This window comes from Molossus molossus, unplaced genomic scaffold, assembly GCF_014108415.1.
Source record: "Molossus molossus isolate mMolMol1 unplaced genomic scaffold, mMolMol1.p scaffold_m16_p_24, whole genome shotgun sequence".
Taxonomy (NCBI): domain Eukaryota; kingdom Metazoa; phylum Chordata; class Mammalia; order Chiroptera; family Molossidae; genus Molossus; species Molossus molossus.
Genome location: NW_023425360.1, coordinates 7,216,526 through 7,236,693, shown reverse-complemented (window position 1 = coordinate 7,236,693; position 20,168 = coordinate 7,216,526). Strand labels below are relative to the sequence as shown.

Genomic DNA, 20,168 nt, shown 5'->3' with positions numbered 1-20,168 from the left:
AAAAGAATGTTTTAAGGCACCCTGCAGTAAACCCTCTCAAGATCCATGCCTGGCCCCACTGGGGTTTGATTGTACAGTACAATAGGGAGGCGTTAGGTAATGTGATTAGGCTTGGTTAGGTGACTGAAAGTATGGATAAGCTTCTTGGAGTGACTTTTTTTGTGTGTGTGGTTTCTATAAAGATCATCTTAATCTTCACTCTGAAATTTAAAAAGTCGGTCTTCTCTATCTTTCCTGTCTATTCCGTTTGAGCAGAATCCTTGGAGGAACCGAACACAAGGGAATGTCTATTTGAAGCCACATGTCTGCTGATTTTCACTGGGAGGTACTGCTCACTGAGTACAGTAGGAAGCCCCCGCCCCCCTCCCGGAACCAGGCCCACTTAAGTAAATGCCATGTGCATGATGCAGAGGGGTAATAGCCATATGACTAGGCAGCTCCATTCCATGTTGTGGCCCACCTGAGCGACTTCAACCTGTATTTGCTGTCAGGACATAAAGAACACCTCCAAGTTCAAGTTTGCCCAATGGACTCCCACCAGATCAGGAGTGTCCACTCCCCTCTGTCCACATTCAGATTGTACTAACTAGCCCTATTCCATTTGCAAGTAAGAGCCCTTGAATCTGTTTCCTACCCCTTCCGAGACTCGGGGCCCTTAGATCACGAGGTCCCGAGGTACTGTGAGCAGAGGGCTCCCATGACAAGCCATGGTCCCCTCAGTCCCTTCTCTTCCGTAGAAGGTGTGCCCAGGCAGCGGAGCTAACGTGCGCCCCCATCGAACACACGCTTCCCTGTCACGACTGTCCATATTTATTGATTGATTATTGAATTAATCCTCACCCGAAGATCATTTTCCCATTGATTTTTTCCAGATAAAGTGGGAAGGAGAGAGAGAAAGAAATATCCATGTGAGAGAGACACATTGATTGCCTCCCACATGACATCCCCCCACACACACACGCACACGCGCACCGGGGCCAGGGATTGAACCTGTGACCAAGGTATGTGCCCTTGACTGGGAATCGAATCCAAGACTCTTTGATTCTCAGGCTGACGCTCTAACCACTGAGCAAAACAGGCCAGGGCAACCACTTTACGTATTTACAGGCTACATTGCGATGGAGTCGGAACGCCTGGATTTCTGTGATGCAAAGGGGATTTCTGGCCTTGTTATAAGAACGTGACCTTATTGCTAAGGTGCTCACTGAGGCAGGTAGATACTCGCATGGCTGAGAGAACTTGCCGACTTGACAGCTGAGCCAGCTCGCTCCCTGTCCCTTAGAGAGGGCCATCTCACCGAATGGCCTTCAGATACCGAAGGTGTGTCTCCAGTGGGATGTGCGGCATTAGCCTGAGGGTAGGTGCAAATTCCCATCATGTCTTTGTCCCACGAGGGCACTTTCTCGAGCCCACATTTGGTCTTTTGTCATTTGTAAAAGTGTTAGCTGCAGTCTTCTTACTGGTGTTTGGCAATGTCTACCCCTCTTAAGAAGTAAGTACTCAGCCTGGCTGGTGTGGCTCAGTGGTTGAGCATCGACCCAAGAACTAAGAGGTCACCAGTTTGATTCCCAGTCAGGGCACATGCCCAGGTTGTGGGCCAGATCCCCAGTGGGGGGCGTGCAGGAGGCAGACAGTCGATGTTCTCTCTCATCAATGTCTCTCTCTCTCCCTCTCCCTTCCTCTCTCTCTAAAATCAATAAAGAAAAAAATTAAAACAAAAACAAAACAAAGTCACTTTATGAATTAAGTCCCTAATGGTATATCCTGCCTCATATTATTAATTACATAGAGAAATTATATTTAACAGTTCAACTTTAGACAGTATCCAATGTTCCTTTATTATGAAAGATAGGAAATTAGGACACTTAGTCTTCATTATATTTTTACATCGTTAAGGGTTTTTATAAATTGACATTGTAAATAGAATTTTTACAGTTATATTGTCTATTATGTTTTTTTAAAGGTGGTTCATGAGTGTTACTCTTTAGGTTCACCTGTGCTTGAAAATATCCATATTTTGCTTTTATTCTTAAAGGATAACTTGAGTTACTTACTTTCTCTTAGAACATTCTAGAAATTGCTCTATGAGACATAGTATTTTACTTAGGGTCAATTTTATTTAAAGTTTATTGCTTGGCCCTTTGTAGGTAGTAGAATCAGTTAACTGCCATTATTTCTTCAAGCTGAATTTGCCTGAATATCTACAACATAATGTTATTTTTAGCTTGTATTCTTTTTGTCCAGTTAACTGTTTCTTTTTCCCAGTTAGTTTTTTTTTTTTTTTTTTTTAAGAAACTTCCCTAAATCTTGCATTTTTCTAATTAACAACATTTTATAACATTCCTAGATAGGAATCTGATTAGTAAAATTTAGGTCACTTGGCAGATACAAAAGCATATTCTTTGAGGCACCAAGAACTGTAGGATTATTGGAAAAATTGACTTAATTATGTCCTGTACCAGTAAAATGAAATGATACTCAGTTCCTGTCTATTTTGTTGTGTTCATTAAGGGGTATGAGTTATTTGGTGATGCAAATTTCAGAAGCTATTGTATATTTTCATATTTTAACCTATAATAATTTGTGAAATATTCTGAGTCAGGTTTGGATGGAACACAACATATTCTTGTGATCTTGATGGCTGTCATGTGGTCAATAAAAACCTGAGCGTCTATGAACTGATGTTTGCATGACTGTCTAGGGAGAGGTGGTCCTTGTGTCGTATCATCCTGAGGAAAATGACATCCTTGACATTTTCTCTTTAGATATAATTATGTCATGAAACTGTGGGCCTCCAGCTGAAGCAGACATAAAAACCAGATTTTATGATGCCCAATAAAAAATTACTTTAAAATAATGTGATTAATTTTTCTGATTATAAAAGTAGTATAATTTTTATAAAATGTGAAAATGCCAGGAGATGTAAGAAAAAATATTTTAAAAAGAGGATAGCAAAGTCTAGTGTGGTAGTCTTAGTGACTGTATTTTTTTTTTAGGGTCACACACACATATATATCCATATATAAATAATCTTAACCTTCTTAAAATCATATATACATATTTATGTATACATTATCAGTATCATACTATGTAGAGTTTTCTATCCTTTTTTATCATTGCATTAGAAGTACTTCCAAAGTCATCACAAATGCTTCATCAATATTTTTAATGGCTCAATTGTGTATTAAGGATGCTTCCCTTGTTCCAGTATTGAAAATAATGTCATGATGAGCTTCTTTATATATAAATCTTGTCTTCATTTTTGATTACTACTTCCTTGGGATCCATTCATGGAAGCAAAATTACTATTACAAAGAGGCTGACATTTTTTTTTATAGCTCATGACAAATATTTACAAATCACCACCTAGAGGGCTTTAGCAAATTACATTGCCACCAATAGTTTATGAGAATATATGTCTTACTGAATCTTCACAAATATTGAGTATTCTTATGTTAAAAATCCGTGTGAGGAGTGAGTTATGGAGACTAGCATCTCTCTGATATTTTACTTTTTATTTCTTTTTTTTTAAAATTTTTATTAGTCTTTATTTTATGCTGAATTTACTCCTGGGCCATAAGTTTTTGTTTCTTCAGTTTCTACTGGGATATCTTTTTCTTCTGTGCAACCTCCTCTTCTGGTTTAGGAACGACCTGCTCTTTCTCAGTGAGGATCATCTCAATGTGGCAGGGAGAGCTCATGTATGGGTTAATCCACCCATGGGCTCTGTAAGTTCTACGGCGCATCTTGGGAGCTTTGTTTACCTAGATGTGCTCAATAACCAGAGAATCTACATCTAAACCCTTAAGTTCAGCATTGCTCTCTGCATTTTTAAGCACGTGCAGTAAAAACTCAGCACTCTTTTTGGGCTACCGACCCTGTGTCCAGCCCCACCGTTTTGCCTGGGCACACCTACCAACGCCACCATTGTAACGACGGAAAGGCACACATTGCTTCTGTAAAGTGACATCCTTCAGATACTTGGTGGCTTTTCGAATATGCATACCTTTGATGGCCTGGGCAGTTTCCTGAGTGTTCTTAAAGTGAACACGAAGATTTGAACCTCTTGACTTGCATGATTTTGTGGGGTTTTCTGGCTCAAGTGAATAGCAAACCATTTTCAGAGGTCACCTCTGGCCGCTTTCGGGAAAAGCTACTTTTTATTTCTTTAAATTTTTTTCTTTATTGATAAGAGAGAGAGAGAGAGAGAGACATCGATGAGCGAGATCATCGATTGGCCGCCTCCTGCATGCCCTTCACTGGGGATCGGGCCCACAACCTGGGCATGTGCCCTGACCAGGAATCGAACCAGCGACCTCTTGGTGCAGGGTCGACACCCAACCACTGAACCACTGAACCACACCGGCCAGGCTACTTTTCACGTCTTAGTACTGGATCTGCACTTTCCCCTACTTGTCTATGTACCATTTACTTTTTTTATGAAGTGCTTGACAATATATTTTTCTCTTTCAACTTCTACATAATTTTTGGTTTCCCAGTGTGATTGTACAATTTGGCATTCCCAACAGCAATGAAAGCTCCAATTGTTTTACACCTTGTTGGTGTTTGCTTTTTATTTATTTATTTTTTATTTTGAACATTCTGAAAGGTGCATACTGGTATCTCATTGTGGTTTTAACTTGCATTTCCTTAATGGCTAGTGATGTTGAGTATTGTTTTAGGTGTTCATTTCCCATCTATATGGTCTTTGTTGAAGTGTGTTGAAATCTTTTGTCCATTGTTATTGGGTTGGTTATTTGCTTGTTGTTTTGAGGATTTATTTATTCTGAATATAAGTCCTTTTTGATATGACTTGAAAATATTTCCCCCCAGTTTCTGGTATGCATTTTCAGTCTCTCAACAGCATTGTTTGCAGAGAAGATGTTTTTAATGTTGGAGAAATATGATGTATTGTTTTTATGTAATGGAGCATACTTTTAGAGTTGTATCTTAGAACTCTGACAGATATGACCATGATTATCTCATTTGTTTTTTGTCGACAAATTTTACAGTTTTAAGTTGTACAGTTAGCTCTTTCATTCTTTTCTAGTCAATTATTTGTATGGTGTGAAATGTAGTTTGAGATTTTTTTTCTCTTTTGCACAAAGTTATCCACTTGTTCTAGAAACATTGAAAGCATTATTCTTTCTCCATTGAGTTGCTTCTATTTCTTTGTTAAAAATCAATTGACCCTGTTTGTGTGGGTCTATTTCTGGGTTCTTTATGCTGTTTTGATTTATGCATCTAACCTTAACTAATACTGCACTGTCTTGATTATTGTAGCTTTAAAGTAGCCTCTGGTAGTAGGAGTCCTCGGACTGTTCTTCTCTTTCACAATTGTTTTGACTACAGTAGTTCTTTCCTTTCCTTCCCGTATCAGTAATAGATTTATTTTGAAATATCTCTAAAATTTCTGCTTGGATTTCAATAGGAATTGTATAGAATCTATGATCAATTCGGGAGAATCAACATTTCAAACAGTATTGCTTCTTCAATCCATGAACATGGTATATCTCTACTTGTTAGATCTTCGGTGAATTCCTTTATCAGTGTTGTTCAGCTCTCCAAACACAGATCCTACACACCGTTTGTTAGACTTATACATAAGCATTTCATGTATTTTTCTGCAAGGAGTACTTTAAAAATATTTTACTTTCAGTTGCTCATTGCTAGTATATAGAAATATGATTACTTTTTGTTGATTTTTGTATCCTGTAACTTTGCTAAACTCGCTTGCTAGTTCTAGAAGCTTCTTTGTAGATTCTTTTAAATTTTTCTTATATACAATTATGTTACCTGTGAGTAAAACAGTTAGATTTCTTCCTTTTCAATCTATATTTATTCAATTTATTTTTCTTGCTTTATTGCACTGATGAGGAATTCCAGTACAAGGTTAGGAGTCTGAGAGTGAACATTATTTTTTTTTTTTCCCAATCTTTAGAAGAAAAGCATAACATTTTCTACTGAGAAATATATTTGCTACAGGTATTTTGTAAATATCCTTTATCCAGTTAAAGAAGTTCACTTCTTCTAGTCCCAGTTTTCTGAGCTTTTTAATTTTGTCAAATTATTTTACTTCATCTGTTGATATGACTTAAGGTTTTTCTCTTTTAATCTATTAATGTTATGACTTATATGAATTTTTTTTCAAATGTCGAATCAATCTTACATCCCTAGGATACGGTATACTTGATTGTGAGATATTCACCTTTTAAAAAATATATTTCCGGATTCCATTAGCTAATATTTGTTGAGGGTTCTTGTGTTTATGTTCTTGGGAGATGCTGGTCTGAAGTTTTTCCCTTGTAGTTTTGCTGTCTGGTTTTATATCAATATAAGACTGCCTTCCTAACATGCACTGGGAAGTGTAGTTTCTGCTCTTGTACTTTGTGTGTGAGGGACAGTGTAGTATTGGTGTTTCTAAATGAAGTGTTTGGTGAAAGTTGCCAGTGAAGTCATCTGGGCCTGAAGTTTGCTTTGTTGGAAAGTTTTCAATCACAAATTCATTTCTGCAATAGGTACAGTGCTATTCACACTGTTTTTTGTTTTGTTTTGTTTTGTTTTTTCTGGACTATTTTGTTCATTTGTGTCTTTCAAGAAATAAGTCATTTTCATCCAAGTTGTCAAACATATGGGTATGACGTTGTGCATAGCTTTCTTTTATTATCTTTTTAATGTCTATAGTATCTGTGATAAGGTCCACCCTTTCATTTTTTGATGTTGGAAATTAGAGCTTGCTTCTTATTATTTAGTCTGGTTAGAGATTAGTTAATGTTGCTGTTTTGTTTTGTTTTTTTCTTTCCCCCAAAATCAACTTTTTGTGTTACTGATGTTTCTGTATTATTGTCTATTAATACTGATTTCTGCTCTTTATTATTCTCATCCCTCTCCTTGCTTTGTCTTTAATTTATATTTTTCCTATATGCTCAAGGTGGGAACTTATACTATTATTTTTAGACTTCTATTATTTTAATATAGCATCTTTGCTATAGATTTTCTCTAAGCATTGATTTAACTGCATTGCACAAATTTTTGTTGTATTTTCATTTTCATTCAGTTCCTGCTAAGGGCACGTACCTGGGTTGCAGTTTGTTCCCAGCCCTGGTTGGGTCGTGCGGGTGGCAACCACTTGTTGTGTCCCTTTCACGTCGATGTTTCTCTCTCTCTCTCTCCCTCCCTCCCTCCCACTCTATCTGAACAAAAAATAGAAAAATATCCTCGGGTGAGGATTAAAAAAAAGTATAATTCCAGTTCCCTTTGTGCATTATTTAAGTGTCTTATCATTGTTCTTTTCTTTAATATTCTTGAAGCTATCAACAATAATGTCTGAGGCAAATCCTCTTTAAAGTAATCTTACCAGCTAACTTTTTAATGCTATGCATTTTCTATTTTCCTATTTCATATATTCTATATTGGTATTCTGTTTATTTAACCCATTAATATGGGCCAGTTCATTCAATCATTCGGTTTGTTTAAAAATAGCAGAAGAGGATTACCTTTGGATGTCTATGTTTTTCAGCATCCTTTGAGAATACTTTTATTAACACATAAGGCTGAAGACTTATTCATGTAGAATAATACTTTCAGTTTAGTCATTTTTAAGCAGGTTTGGTAAAGGAGATGAGGCTGTGAACTGGCCCATGTAAGAAATTTGATTTCTTGGTGTGTTTTTTTTGTTTGTTGATCTAGAATCTCAAGGTTGGGACTTTCTCTCATTAAAATCTGGCATTCCTGGCATGAAACTGAAATAATGAAAATTAATTGGACTTTTCATTATTATTATTTTAATCCGCACCCGAGGATATTTTTTCATTGATTTTCAGATAGAGTGGGAGGGAGGAAGGGAGAGAGAGAAACATCGACGTGAGAGAGACACATCGACTGGTTGCCTCCTACACGACCCCAACCAGGGCTGGGGATGAACCACAAACATGCCCTTGACTGGAATCGAACCCACGACTCTTAGGTCCATAGGCCAACGCTCTAACTACTGAGTCAAACCAGCCAGGGCTTAATTGGACTTTTATAGTACTGTTATATTCAGTTTTAAATATCGATGATCCCCAAGTTAAAATTTTTTAAGTTACTCTTTTCAACTTTACAATGGTTTGATTATTGTAGCTTTGTAGTGTGTTTTGAAACCAGGAAGTGTGAGACCTTTAACTTTGTTCGTTTTCAAGATTGTTTTGGCCATTCAGGGTCCCTTGAGATTCCATGTGAATTTTATGATGAATTTTCTTGTTTTTAAAAAAATATTGTTGGGATTTTGATTGGGATTGCATTGACTTTCTAGGTCACTTTGGGTAGTATTGTCACATTAACATTATTAAGTTTTCCAGTTCATGAACACAGATGTCCATTTGTTTGTGCTTAATTTATTTTAGCAATGTGCATGTGTTTTTATAGCAGCTTTATTCATTGTAACAGTAAAAAACTAGAAATCACTGATATGTTCTTCAAGGGGTTCATGGTTAAACTGTGGTACATCCACACAATGGAATATTACTTAGCAACAAAAAGGAATGAACTATTGAACAGCCTAAGTGAATCTCTAGAGAAGTATGCTCAGAAAAGCCAATCCCAAAAAGTTACATGCAGCATGACTCCATCTTGAGAACTGTCTTGAAATGATAACATTATTAAAATGAAGAGATCAGTGGTTTCCAGGAATGAGGAAGGGGATGAGAGAGAGGGGACGTGAGGGTAGCTACCAAAGGTCAGTAGGAGGGACCTTGTGTGATGGAAGTGTCCCATATCTCCAGCGTGTCAGGGTATCCTGGTCATGACACTGTACTAGGGCAGTGATTTTCAACCCATGTGTTGTGGCACATGGATGTGCCGCAAATATTTTTAAAACATGCAATACCTGACTATTTAGTCAGGGGCACTGATCTCTTCCCTCTTACATTATCAAATAAAAAAATAACAGCCAACACAACAATAATGTCTGGTGTAAATGCCGTCTTGAACCATAAATAAATATAGGTCATATAATAGAGTTGCATCCTATTGGTCATGTTGCATAATAAATTGGATCTGGTTGATTCATTCTGGGTACCAGAAATCCTTTTATACAAGTACAGACACTTTTTTTTGTTTTGTTTTTTTAAGTCACTTTGGACCAAAAGGATAGATAATTATTATTATTATTATTATTATTATTATTTTAAATCAATCAAAATTATACCTATTTGGTGTCAGATTGGCAAAAAAAATGTATTTTGGGGTGTGCTGCAGAATTTTATTAATTAGTTTATGCATGTGTTATGAGAAGAAAAAAGTTGAAAATTCCCGTACTAGAGTTTTGTGAGATGTTACCATTGGGCGAAACTAAGAGCACATCTTATCTCCCTGTGTTATTTCCTACAACTGCACACGAACCTATAATTATTTCAAAATAAGAAGTATAAAGAAAAGACCAAGACCATGGAAAAGTGTGATCTCCGTTAGAAAGATTTCCATAGAATATTGTCAACAGCAAAAGGAAATGGAATGCTGTTTGGGGAACTGCTGGCCATAATAATTCGCTTCCCAGCGTCTCTTGAGAACGTAGGGTTTTTGTTTTGTGTTGTTTTAATGATGCTCAGAATAAAAGTATTTTGCGGCAGTCATGGGTCTCGATGGTTTAATAACACTGTTGCTATTAGAAACGAATTGTCACCAAAGGTAATGTGGAGACTCTGTCTAATAGAGAGTGTGATGTCCTCATTTAAGGCAGACAACCCTGAGTTCTAGTCCTGACCTGGCGGCATGACCTAAATGGCCCCGACCAGCCTGGCATCTGGCTTGTCCTGAAAGGAAAGTGCACTTTGCATGACCCTGAAAGTGGATTCCTTCATAAGTATTGAGTCCTGGGTCTGACTTGCTCCACCCTATCTTGGCCTTGCTCCCCATCTGAAAAAGCTAGATGAGCTGAACAAACCAATTTCTCAGCTATAAATTGGACGAGTGGTTCAAGATGATTTTTAGAGTTCTAAGATCAATAGTAATAGCTACTGGCACGGACTTGTTTTAGCATCACGCATCTTATTCGTGAACTCACTTAATCCTTGCCGCAGCCTTTCGAGGAGTATCTTGTTATAGTTCCCATTTTGCAAATGGGAAAACGTGTCAGAAAGGCAAAGGAAATTTCCTGAGGACACACAGCGAGAGGGTGAGAGGTGGGAGGAGGGTGGGAGTCAGGCCTGCTTGCCCAAGACTGATGGGTTCCCCAGATGTAGGACATCCCGTGCTACTACTGGGCGTGTCCCAGGCGAAATGGGATGAGCCGGGGAGCCCGGCTGGGAGCCCAGTCTGAAATCCTGTGACTGCAGAGTCTGTTCTCTGCTCTGCCACATCACCTCTCAGATGCTGCTGCTGCTGTTGCTCCTCCTCTTCCTCCTCCTCCTTCTTCTTTTTCAATTTTTATTAATTTATTTTTGTTACAAATGTTTCTCCTTTTTTCCCCCTAGACAACCCCGCCCCCCTCAGCATTGTTGGCTGTGTTCATTGGTTATGCACACATGCATATAAGTTCTTTGGCTCATCTCATCCATTCCTCCCACCCCCCTCCTCTGACCTTTGTCAGTCTGAACCATATTCCTTTCTGTGTCTCTGGGTCTATTTCGTTCACCAGCCCAACTTGTTCATTATATTCCACAAATAAGTGAGATCGTGTGGTATTTGTCTTTCTCTGTTTGGCTTATTTCTCTTAGGATAATACTCTCGAGGTCCCTCCATGTCATTTCAAAGGATAAGAGATCTTTCTTTCTTACAGCTGCATAGTACTCCATTGTGTATATGTACCACAGCTTTTTTATCCATTCATCTTCTGATGGACACTTGGGCTGTTTCCAGATCTTAGCTATTGTAAATAGTGCTGCTATGAACATGGGGGTGCATATATTCTTTCTGATGGGTGTTTCCGGCTTCTTAGGGTATATTCCTAGAAGTGGGATCACTGGGTCAAATGGCAGCTCAATTTTTAATTTTTGAGGTAACTCACCATATTGTTTTCCATAGTGGCTGCACCAGTCTGCATTCCCACCAGCAGTGTCCTAGGGTCCCCTTTTCTCCACACCCTCGCCAGCACTTGCTGTTTGATGACTTGTTGATGGCGGCCATTCTGACAGGTGTGAGGTGATACCTCATAGTTGTACCTCTGAGCTTCTTAGAGACCCCATATGAATTGTAACTTTAAGCAAGTGAGGCGGATCGTGTTTTCAAGGGGAAGTGGGACTACAGATGCTACCTGAACGCAGGAGGAAGTCATAAGCAAGGCGCCTCTATTTATATTCTATATTACTCTGTTTCAAAAATAACTGGTGAATAAAGAGAATGGCGGACAAGCAATGAAGTTGAAATGTGTTCAAATGAGAAACTCCGGGAGATGAGCATGGAATTTAGATCTATGTGAAATGTTTATCGGAGTTCCAATAAATAACACATTTTCCTTAGAAACACATGCTAATAAAATAAATCCAAGAGGAGGGTTTGCAGAGGGTTTGAGATGCCCAGGTACAGAACATTAATGCAAAGATTGGCGGAGTTAACGGCCCCTCACACACGAGAGCTTGCTGTCTCAGAATTGCGGTTTGCATAGATTTAGCCTCCCGTGTCCCCGTGGTCCTGCCTGTTGAATACGTGCTTCTTTGCTGAGAAGGTGTGATGGCGTTCCTCAGAGAGGAGAGGTGCCCATCAGGCAAAACACAGAGCAGCCGACAGCTTGGAGGATGCCAAGCCCAGTGTCCGCTGGAGCAGAGTTGGGTAGCAGATGTTCTGTTACCACGGCAACCAGTGGGTGGCTCCAAATGAAGGAGGGGCTCCATTTGCAAGGACTGAGACCTGAGGGAGACTTTGACCTTGTCTTCCACCCCACCCCATAGCCCCCCCTCCCCAGCTCGGTGGCTCTGAAAATGTTGTGGGGCAAAGGAAGGAACAAAGGAGGGACTAACTCAGTTTTCTTTCCTCACTTCTGTGGTATTGTTGGTAAAAAGAGAAAAATGCTTTAAAAAAACAAAACAAAATCAGCCTTGGACAGGAAAGGTCTTGGCGTAATGAGTCGTCTTGCCTCCAGGAGGTTGGATGACTTGCTCCCAGTTGAATTGGCAGCTCCTCCCACAACCTTCCTGCACCGCCCTAGGCTACCCAGTGACCCTTGCTGGGGAAGGGTCAGCAAAGGTGCAGAACCTCGAGGCCACAAAGAGGTTCCACAGGCCTTCTCCCTCCCACACTCGGCTCTCACGTCCTCCCCAAAGCACAGGCCTCCACTGGCCGTCCCTGAAGGAGCCTAGGGTCCCTTGGCGAGCGTCACACCAAGCGAACTTGGGGCGCTCCCTCCAAGAGGTGACTGCGGTGACCGGAAGCATCAACACACAACCTTCCCGTTGTTCCTCTCCCTCTGAGCTGGGAGTTGTTATTTTTTTCCTAGAAAACCTCTAATTATCGTGTGACTAGCACGATGATATCGCAGTCTGTGTTTTATGTCCAAGGCCTTACTTTCTCAAATGCAAACAATGAAAATAGTTCTTGATATTTTAACCCCAGTTTGGCATTTGCTTTTCAATATATGGTCAACCTCAAAAAAAAAAAAAGCGTAGCTCTCCCTGGTCGCTTGCACACGCGGCCCGGGAATCTGCATTCTGTGCTGGGAACCCGCCTGCAACCTTTCTGGGCTTCAGCTGCTCACAGACAGAGAGAGAAAACCTTTATTTTTCAACTTGGCCTATAAAAATTCAGGGTCGATATTTGTTACGATGTGTTTAACTTGTTAATGCGGTGGCGTGTTAGTGCGCAAGTATATAAATTTAGTATTTATGGAGGTAGAGCCCCGTAGTCTGTAAGACGGCTTTCATCCGTCCATCATGATTCATCCATTTAACGTACACAGTCCGATGACTTCTGGCATGTTCACAGGGGGGCATCCGTAACTAAGATCATAAAACATTTGCACCCTGGCTGGTTTTCTCAGTGGTTGGAGCATCGGCCCACAGACCAGAGAGTCTTGGGTTTGACTCCCATTCGAGGGTATGGACCTCGATTGCAGGTTCAATCCCTGGCCCCAGTCAGGCGTGCAGGAGGCAACCTGCTGATGTGTCTCTCACATCGATGTGTTTCACTCTCTCTCTCTTTCTCTGTCTCCCTCCCTCCCTCCCACTCTATCTAGAAGAAAAAAAAAAAAAAAAAACATTTCCTATTACCCCAAAAGAAACTCCACATCCCTTAGCTCTGACCTTCCCAATTCTCCCCCTTTCTCCCCTAGTCCTTAGCAACCGCTCATGTGCTTTTCGTCTCTATTGATATTTCACAGAAACAGAATCATATGAAAGTGGCCTTTTATATCTGGCTTCTTTCTCTCCGCGTAATGTTTTCAAGGTTCACCCATGTTGCAACATGTGTCTGTGCTTTATTCCTTTTCATGGCTGATTCTTTTCTAACTTCAGGGACACTTTTCCCATTGGTGGGATGGCTTTGAGTTGAAGGCAGTGACTTCTGTTAGCATACCTCTCGCAAGCATGAAGGATTTCCACTGCCAAAGGACTTTGAAACGACGCTGTTTGCTGTTTTTCTATCCCTCTCCTAAAGCAGTTAACCTACCTGACCGAGAGGAGAAAAAGGCCAAGGGAGAAAAGTAAATACAAAGAAGGAAAAAATCATCACTGTTGCAAAGGCGCTATTCTATGGCATCAATATAGCGATACTTCCCAGGACGGCGGGAGGACTCCATGAGGAAAGGGAGAAAGTCGGGCAGAGTATCTGACGCAGAGAAGGCCCTCCAGGACAGGGGTGCCCTCTTTCCTCCAGCTGGAGGTACCCCAGTTTCCACTGGTCTGTGTTGTGTTGGGGCGCAGGTGGCCGCCGTGGGCACTAGCTGCCCGTCCCCTGTCCCCTGGAGAATGTGGCGCCATCTGGGCTCAGAGTGGACATTCCTGTACCTGTCCATTGAGAAGTCAGGAAAGAAGCACCCGACGTTACAGATCCTGCGTAAATCGTGTGCACAGTCAGTGTTAGCTAAAGCACGTAAGGAGTCACACAGGGCCGTGGTGACGTCAAGCGTGTTTGATTGTCGGGGACTCTATCTCAGTTCTCACTGAGTCCTTGGGCGACGGGCTTATTAATGATGACACCATCCCATCTGCTGCAGCGAGGGGGCTGCTGTTGTGTTGCTTGGTGTCCTAGGTAACTGTGTTTGTAACCTCGGCCCCTGCTAGATGTGAATTTCTGAACAGGCCTAGCACAGGACTTCACTGGTGGTCAGAAAACAGCGGAGAGACTGTCTTCTTGATTTCCTGGTTTGGGTACAGTTTTCTCTCTATAAAGAACCACACGGGCCCGGCCAGCGTGGCTCAGTGGTTGAGCGTCGACCCCTGCACCAAGAGGTCGCCAGTTCGATTCCCGGTCAGGGCACATGTCCAGGTTGTGGGCCCGATCCCCAGTGGGGGGCATGCAGGAGGCGGCCAATCGATGTTCTCTCTCATCGATGTTTCCATCTCTCTCTCCCTCTCTCTAAAATCAATACTAATAGTAATAGTAATAATAATAATAATGATAATAATAATAATAAAACTACACGGGAAAAGCTATTTCCTCAACGTTTTACTGCTTGACTCTTGCTTTCCCCTCTCTCGATCTATCATTTCTTTCTACTGGTCCTTTCCTTGGGTGCTGGGACAGGACACTCCATTCTGTCTGTGCTCAGTCTTCAACCACAGAGATGTCTTTCAGCTCCCCCAGGACAGGGCTTTAGAAACCTCAGTGGTCCTTGGGAGCTGGGGGGCTTCACGTGCGGTGCCCGGGAAAGGAGGGAGATTACACTGCTTCGTCCCTGAAGCACAAACACGCAGCATGAGTCCTTCTCCCTCGGGGAGATGGCAGTGAGGGGGGACCGGAGAGCATCTGCCGCCAGTGACCCCCAGCAGCGTGCAGGCCAGACAGCGTGAGAACCAGCTGACTGCGGCCGGGCCGGGCCTCGGGGACAGCAGTGTGCACGGACTCCAGCCCCAAAGCCGAGCAAATGCACGGGCAGACTGGGCCTGGAGAAGTCACGAAGGGACGCTTCGAACTAATTTATTCCTTTTCAAGGAGAGGCGAGCGGCTATCTTCCCAGCTATGAGAAGTGGGGATTCGCCCTGGCCAGTTTTGCTCAGCGGTTAGAGCATCGGCCTGTGGTCCGGAGAGACCCGAGTTCGGTTCCCGCTAAGGGCACGTACTTCGGTTGCAGTTTGTCCCCGGCCCTGGTTGGTCGTGCGGGTGGCAGCCACTCGGTGTCCCTTCATGTCGATGTTTCTCTCTCTTTCTCTCCCTTCCTCTCTCTCCCTCCCACTCTATCTGCACAAAAAATGGAAAAATATCCTTGGGTGAGGATTAAAAAAAAAAAAAAAAGAAGTGGGGATTCCGATGGGGCCCAGAGGCTCTCTGAACCCTGAGCCTGCCCAGCCCACCTCCAAGCCTGCGATGGCCAGAAAATACTTGTAGGCTCCACAGTACAACTTGTTTCTAGTTACCCTCTCTACCTGCCCCTCCCCCTTAAAATATGTTAGTCCTTTCCTGTTTGACTAGCCTGTGACACACTGGTCCCCTAAGAAAAGCAGAGAGAAGGGTTAAAAGCTTGGCTTCTTTAGTATCAAAATCCGAGGTCTTGAAGGAGGGTGATTGGTCCGAAGCAATTTCTCTCCCCTCCCCCACTAAATAAAAGTCCTTTGGGGTGGGGGAGGGAAAGGAGAGATTCAGAGGGTGGGGGAGACACAGGTGCTTTGAGATCCTGTCACTCTCTCCAGAGTGGGGGTCACTGAATGAAAGAACCCCCAGTAGGTGAGGGGGTTACTGCTAGAGTGGAACCCCCTTGAGGCTCGCATGGCCTGGGGAGAAAGAGATTAGACATGGCTGCTTGGCAGTTCTTTTATTTTTAATCCTCACCCGAGGATATTTTTCTGTTTATCTGCAGACAGAGTGGGAGGGAGGGGGAGAGAGAGAAACATCGATGTGAGAGGGACATGTTGACCGGCTGTCTCCCACACGACCCCGACCAGGGCCAGAGACCGAACTGCAACCGAGGTCTGTGCCTTTGACCGGAATCGAACCTGAGACTCTCTGGTCCGTGGGCTGATGCTCTAACCGCTGAGCCGCACCGGCCAGGGCTGCTTGGCCTCTCTTTAGGCACAAACACCCTGAAATAGTTTCATAAGTTGGCCGGAGCCTCCGGCAGCAGCAGACAGAGGCCAGGTTGCCCAGGAGTCCAAGTAGCTGAGCTCATGATGGGGTCAGGGGCGTGGAACAGTGTCCTTACTCCAGTCTCTGTCACCTGTGACAGGTGTTTGCCTGGTAGGAAAATAAGGTTTTGGTGGCTGCGTTTCTTGAGGAAACCAGACTAACCCTGGCCCGGGATACGTTCTGGCCTTCGCGTAGGAAAGTCTGCAGAAGGAGGGGCCGTCCCTCCCAGCCTGCTCATCATTTACGGGGTGGGTGTGGGGTTTCGGCCTCCACGGTCCAGTACGGGAAAGTGACCGTTTATGGCTCAGTTAATTAAAATCCAATTAAATTAGCCCTGGCCAGTTTTGCTCAGCGGTTAGAGCGTTGGCCTGCGGTCCGGAGAGACCCGGGTTCGGTTCCCGCTAAGGGCACGTACTTCGGTTGCAGTTTGTCCCCGGCCCTGGTTGGTCGTGCGGGTGGCAGCCACTCGATGTGTCCCTTCGCATCGATGTTTCTCTCTCTCTCTCCCTTCCTCTCTCTCCCTCCCACTCTATCTGTACAAAAAATGGAAAAATATCCTCGGGTGAGGATAAAAAAAAAAAAAATCCAATTAAATTAAAAACCCACCTCCTCGGTTGCACTAGACACGTTTTGAGCGCTCAGAGGTTGGCATGTCCGGTGCCCACTCCAGTGAGCAATGCAGTAACGAGCATGTCCAACTGGCACGTGCACACACTCACGCACACACACGCACACACACAGGCAGGCTGACTCCAGGGTTCTGTCCCGTCTCTGAGCTGGCATTTTCCCGGGCATGGGATGTTTAATCAGTGGTGTCTCAGCTGACACTTTCTAGTCTCCAGGCTGCTGTTACCACCGCATCGCTTCACACCCTGTGACACTGAGTATGAGCCAGCCAGTCTCGTGACGCCTCGGGGTGGGCAGTCCGCCGGGGGTCCTCCTGCTCCTCTGTCAGCTGTCTCAGATGTTGTCACCTCTGTGAAATCAATCACTCATGACAGGGACATCCAGGACTCACTGGGCACCTGTGCCCACCAGAGCCCACGGGGGTGAGGAAGGTGATGGCTAAGGGGACGGTGTTACTGAGCCTTCTCAGGAGCTGGCTGCCCAGGTCACACCGGGATGGAAAGTTTTCCAGGAAGGACCAAAATCGTTTTATAGCTCCCCAGAATCTACCGTCCTCGTTAAAACCATCAACATGCCCTTCTTCCATCTCAGACCAGGAAGGGGAGGCCGGTGCCCTCTAGTGGAGGCAGAAGTCACAGCCGTGGGGGCTGGGACTCCGGCTCCACCCTTTGCTAGCAGGGACTTAGGGTACCTGTTCCCTTTTCTGCAAAGGGAAGGGCCCTACTTTATAGCACTGGTTGTGAGGATAAGTGTAAACACCCAGGAGAGTGGCCGTCACAAGACTGGGTCTCAGTAAATAACAGCTGCTCTTATTATGTCTCTGCCGCCCCCTGGGAGAATCTGCCCTTGTAGGGTAGGGCGGTCCTGCGGAGGGAAAACGGCTCCCTGACCCCACAGGTCCTGGATCCTGCCATCGGGCATAATGAGACATTGTTCTGCTTACCTTTTGAAGACTGCACCTGGCGGGGGTAGGGCTTTTTTTCAGGTGGGGTTGTGGTTTCATGAGCTCGGAGGGGGGTGCATCCCGGAGCAATCTGTGGGGTCTGCCTTGAGAATCTTTTGGAGGAGGAATCTCAAACCTGTTCCCAGAAGAGTTGAACAGGCAGTGGGCTTGTGCTGGCCAGTATGCGGCGGGGTCTCTGGAGGAGACGGAGGCACAGTCCTGCAGGCTCTGAGTGTCCACGTGAGTTCACCTTAATTCCCGCCAAGGGGCCTCAGCAGACTGTTGACCTTGCTTTTGTAGGAGCAGCATGGCCCATTCTGAAGAATGAGCACTGGATAGACTTAGAGGAAATGCATGAATAATTCAGGCTATGCTCGGATGTCCCTGGGAAGATGTAGACCTTCCTTGGAAAGGGGCAGGAGGAAACTGGACCAAGAGGCAGGAGTACCCACTATAGCCAGAAGTGCGTCCCTGTCTTCAGTTCAGGATGTCCCTGAGCTACCGGGAATTTGGAAGGAGGGCTTACAGTGTTGCCAGAGATGATGTTGGTCACTCTGCCGGAAGATGCCCATGCAGAATGTTCTAGTCTGCTGAGAGCACACATTCCTCCCTCCAGAACTCAGAGAACACTGATAACCTTGGAGGTCCCCCGGGTCCTGCCTGCCACTGTCCTGGTCCCCACAGTGCTCGATTCTAGCCAAGGACTAGGAATTGAGAGAACGCCCACCATCCCTCCTGGAGCTATGACGTCTTGTATGTTCCTCAGGCACTTACAGTGCAACCTACTTGAAAATGAAGTCGGCGTTTCCCCAAGCAGGGTTCCAACGGGCGGATGTAGCTACCTGTTCCTCAGGTCAGGAATTGACCTCAGACTCCCCGCGAAGACAGATGTGGTATGGCGGGAGGAGGACACGTCGATCTCGAAGGAAGGCCCCCTTCCCTCCATTTCAGCTCCATCACCTACCAGTCGGTCAGCCTGGGTGAGCCCCTCAACTCCCAGAGCTCAGGTGTTGCTCCAGGTTGTTGGAGAGTCAAGGAAGATCCCAACTGGAGAAGCTTGGGAACTCGACAGCCTGCTCTAGGCATAGGGACTTAGCAGGGTGGCTGATTTGGGTTAGGCTCAAAGGACATGGAGAATGACAAGATGCTTTCAGTTCTCCTTTTCCTCCGGGATCGTAGGAGCGATTTGCTCAATGATGGCAGATGTGTATGGGCAGAATGGCTCTGGGCATCAGACCTTCCCCCTGGCAATGGTATCTACCTTTTTTGGCTTCTGGACAGGAAATGCACTTAATGCATTAAAAATACTTAATGCATTTTTAGATGTATAAGGTTTATCTGAAGCACTGCCAAGGCTAAAGAATGAAGCAAGACGTAGGCATTATCTGTAAGGAATATATCTCCATACAGGACTGGAAGGTATGGATCTAAATATGATTAATAGAATGAGTGGACGTGTGAGAGCAATGGATTGTGGGATCTAGTGGGAAATGATCACCGTGGGAAAGCGAAGGGATGTGGATCAGTAGACTCCGCTGACTCACCACGGAGCCCAGCTTCTGCCTGTGAGACCCCAGCGGAGGGGCCAGCCTGGGTCTGAGAGGTAGGATGGTCCTGGGGGTAACTGTGATAGGAAAGATCACATGAAAACTGCGAGGTGAACTAGATATTGAGCCATTGGCCAAAAGCCAAGCCTAATGAGCTTGTCTTGGAGAGCAGCAAGGTTCTCCATATTTGGGCTTGATGTTGAGGGGTAGGTGGGATTTAGACCAAGGCAGGAGGTAGTGAGGTTGTAACAGATGTCAGTTCAAAGGAACTGAGTGCCCACATGATCTATATGTAGGTCACAATGGAGAAAAGATGATCACCAATCCTGTCATGCCAATGTGCCTCCTTCCTCTGTTCCCACCCCTTTATTAGGGTAGGTGTTGAGAAATGTCCTTTCTGGGTCACACTGTACAAACATTTAACACTTTAATAGACATTGCCACATTGTCTTCTGGAATAACGGTACCAATTTACATGACAATACCAGCCAGTTGCCTTGACAGAAGATATCATGAATTTTTTTTGGGGTCATCCTGATGGGTAAAAATGGTCTTTAATTTTTTTAAATTTGTATTTCCTTGATTACTAGTGAGTTCGAAGAATTGTGGGACATTTGTGTCTCCTCATTTGTGAATTTCCCCATTATGTTATTTGCTGTGTGTTCCATCGGACTTCGACAATGATGGGCCCAGAGAATTGTGGGGTTGTTTATCTTTTTCTGGTTGATATGCAGGGATTCTTGACATATTCTACAGTAATTCTTTGTCATTTATGGACATTTCAAATAGTCTCTTCCTTTTAAGATTTCGTGTATGCTGTGTTAGATGGTACGGTATTGTAATTTTAAAATAGTCAAATCTAT

General features: G+C 43.8%; 1 pseudogene; it reads right to left on the bottom strand.

Moving 5' to 3' along the window:
- Window positions 1-3,563: 3,563 nt before the first annotated feature.
- On the bottom strand, window positions 3,564-4,118 carry LOC118640927 (annotated as a pseudogene).
- Window positions 4,119-20,168: the final 16,050 nt, after the last annotated feature.